The sequence below is a fragment of the Zophobas morio genome, unplaced genomic scaffold (assembly GCF_036711695.1).
Source record: "Zophobas morio isolate AGI-343-1 ecotype UQ-CSIRO unplaced genomic scaffold, CSIRO_AGI_Zmor_V1 ptg000048l, whole genome shotgun sequence".
Taxonomy (NCBI): Eukaryota; Metazoa; Arthropoda; class Insecta; order Coleoptera; family Tenebrionidae; genus Zophobas; species Zophobas morio.
In genome coordinates, this window is record NW_026972153.1 from 277,847 (window position 1) to 281,144 (window position 3,298).

Here is a 3,298-nt window from a genome sequence, read left to right on the forward strand (position 1 = left end):
AACTAAGATGATCTAGTTTGTTTGAAAAGGTTTTTATGCTTTCTTCTTAGTTAGTTAAAAATATTTTGTTATATTGCTCATGAATGTGGACATAGATTTTTTATCCAATGAATGACTTCTTCAGGTTCCAGCCCCACGAGTTTAGGAATACGGTATATTAATATCGTATACTCTTCGTGAAATTTTGTATACCAGTGCTGGTTTGTAAATATTGTTCAAAGAATCGAAAATTGACTCCTCTACCTCTTTTATTAATTAATTAATCCCTGTATATACCATTGATTCTCATTTCATTTATGAGCCACTGTCTTAGTTGAGATTCTTCTCTTTGAAGATTTCAATCCCATGTGGTAGTGTTTTAATTTATAAAAGAATATAAATTTGTAAATAAAAACATGCAAAAATGATATGATAATAAATAATATAATTAGGCTTGTCAGTTAACGTCTAGTTTGCAAGAAAGTAACAAAGTCAGTGGTGAGCAGCTTAGTATAGGGATTTATAACCTAAGATGGAAGTTAGAGTAGAAAAGGGTTACGCGGTTAAAATTACTTAAAGTAACATAAAAAAAAAGAGCTTTTTTTTAATATGGGGTAAATATGAGATCAAGCATCCGTAGAAAAAAAAAAGTGATTATTGGAGGGTTAGAAGTTGCTGGAGTTGGGTTTGTTGGAATTTTTTATTGATAACAAGTGGAATCACGGCCATGTGGTAGTTGAAAAAAAAAACCGAATACAACTATGCTAACCGGGAAGAGTAAGAACATGAACCGGTAAAGTATGAGTAGGTGTGATGCCCTTAAGGTTTGAATAAGCAATATGTGGTAAAAAGAAATCTGTGGCGTGCCCAAGAGCGTTTATTTAACCTGAAGGCGAGAGGCGATAAAATATTTACTACTTTGGACAGTGCCAAGGATTTTTACCTAAGATTTATACTTCGCGACTTAAGAAATACATTGCATCCACTAGGGCAAACTGCCAAAGGGTTCACTGGGCCTTTGAGTATTAAAGGTCTGTGAATTGATCACAGTGGGCTTACGTAAGATGTTTTTGTGGTTGATTGCTTGGTGAGTAACAGAGACGGTTTAAACCATTATTGCAATCTAGTTAGGTGGATAGAAAGGTACGAGGAGTATTATGTAAAGGTAAGATTAAGAGTTAATGCAATTTTCTGAAAGGATCGGTTAAGTGACTAAAAAGAAAATTAACTGACTAGGGTGGGAAACTGTCCACGTTCGCGTGCAGAATTTTCTCAGAATGAAAAAACCAAAGACTAAAAAGGGAGTTATCAAGTTTCTGCAGATCCTAAGTATTGGAACACATAGTTTCTCAAAAACAATTATTTTATAGTCATTAAATAGTTTGCTTAAGAAGGACGTAAAATTTAAGTGGACTAAAAGTCAGGGGAAAGCAAGGAGCATGATTATGGATGTGATTAGAAATAATTCCTGTAGAGCTTATTAACACCAACTTTTTTTTTTTAAGTCGCACGCTAGCGTTAATGGAATGGGAAACACCCATTATCTGCGCAATGAAGGCCGAGAATTTTACATGACCTTGGTGGAGTTACTCAAAGGAAGCATAGTATCACGGATAGGAGGCACTAACTGTGGCTTGGTGTGCAAATAAGCTTGTGAAGCATATAAAATTACAATTTAGAAGCTGAATGTAATTACTGCTCCCAAGAGCCTTCTAGGTTTACTTAAAACTGATTTGTAAAAGCATTGTGCGAAAGAAGAGTGTGCATATAGAATACAGCGAATAATGATAAACATTATTGGTCGCCTCACTATAAACCTAGAATTCGATTCTAGTGGCTGATCATCTCTAGCTTAATAACATCTTTGCCGAGCGAAGTGGTTTCTACGCGCTCACCTTACTAATTTAATACATTAACCTTTCCTTTTACTTTAAATCCATATTTAAATTAATTAGCCCACTCTTTAAAGGTATTATCAAAACCAAATTGTTTTGAATATACCTCCCTTTAGTCCAGGGCAATATTTTACAAGATTTAGACAGATAAGCTGCCTGTAGAAGTTGTTTATTTAACTTTTTTATTTCTTTCCCTTCTTCTAAATGTGTCTTTTAAATGGATATTAAACCCACCCACTCAAAATTGTAGCTGAAATTTATCAAAATTAAAGCAAAGATGTTTCGAGATTGTCAGTATCGAGGTCCCCACCAATAAGCCTTCTTTCTTCTTCCCCATCCCCAAGTTGCTCTTTATATTTTGGTTATTTAACTTTCAAATTACTTACTACTTAGTATAAAGAAAATCTTTTACGCGGAGAATCCTCCGAGGTAAAGAAAACCTTTTGTAGTTTTGGTACCTTTCAATTTTTTGTTGCTTTCAGTATTTTTTAAAATTAAGTTAAAAGATTGTGTGGTAAACACATCCCCTATTTTAGTTAGCAATGCAGCTTATTTGATAGGCTAAATTTTGAAAACGCCATTATAATCGATGGGGTGGGTTTTACTTGCTGAACAGAGAAATTTTTTGGAGCAACCCTAGCAAAAGTAATTTCAATATGCTCTATTAATTTTTTATCATGGTTGTCTGAGTTTAAAGAGATAAATGTATTATTAATTTCAAAATAAATATACAGGTACTCATTATTTAAAACGGAGCTTTGTCAAGAAAAACAAAGTATACAGAAATGGTCTTAATAATCTTTTTTTTTAAATGTAAAAGATTTATGGTTACCAATTAAACAAAACGTCTTTTTGGTAATATCATTTAAAAACACTTTTTTCTCCAATTTTCTAAAAGGTTAAGAGAAATAAATTGTCTATGTTGAAACCTTTTAATGAGGCCAGAGAGCTCTATGGAAGAAAATCATTGTCCGACCCCTTTTTGGTAGAAACACTATAATAATGATTTTTATATGAGTAATACATGTTACGACTATTAGGGTAAAAAAAGCTACTCATAGCCCCTACCAAGAATTTTTTACTGCCTCAGCCAGCACCTCCGCCTTACAAAAGTAAAAATAAGATTCCGGTATTCTTTTTATTAAGTAATGAAAACAGTCTAGGGCTTGCCAGGTCTAAATTCCGTTCTATACTCATTAGTGGACTTTAAGTCCTTCAAATTATTTAAAAATAATATTTTGTTTATAATAAATCACTGAGGAGCAGAGTACCTAAATAACATGCGACTCTCTTCTATACTGCTTAAAAAAGTATTTTGTTACTATAGCAATTGACTTTACCGCCTGCCATGTCGTGAAAGCAAAGTTTATTTTTTTATAATAGTTCTTAAACTGAGGTTAGAAGCAGTTTGGAAAAAAATAATT

The 3,298-nt window shown here is 32.9% G+C and overlaps 1 long non-coding RNA gene across 1 annotated transcript; it reads left to right on the forward strand.

Annotated features, from left to right (window-relative positions):
• The first annotated feature begins 2,616 nt into the window (after window positions 1-2,616).
• LOC135142496 (uncharacterized) lies at window positions 2,617-3,059 on the forward strand. The gene is made up of 3 exons (XR_010282552.1): window positions 2,617-2,662; window positions 2,773-2,859; window positions 2,915-3,059. It is a non-coding gene; the product is annotated as an uncharacterized LOC135142496 (long non-coding RNA).
• The last annotated feature ends 239 nt before the right edge of the window (window positions 3,060-3,298 follow it).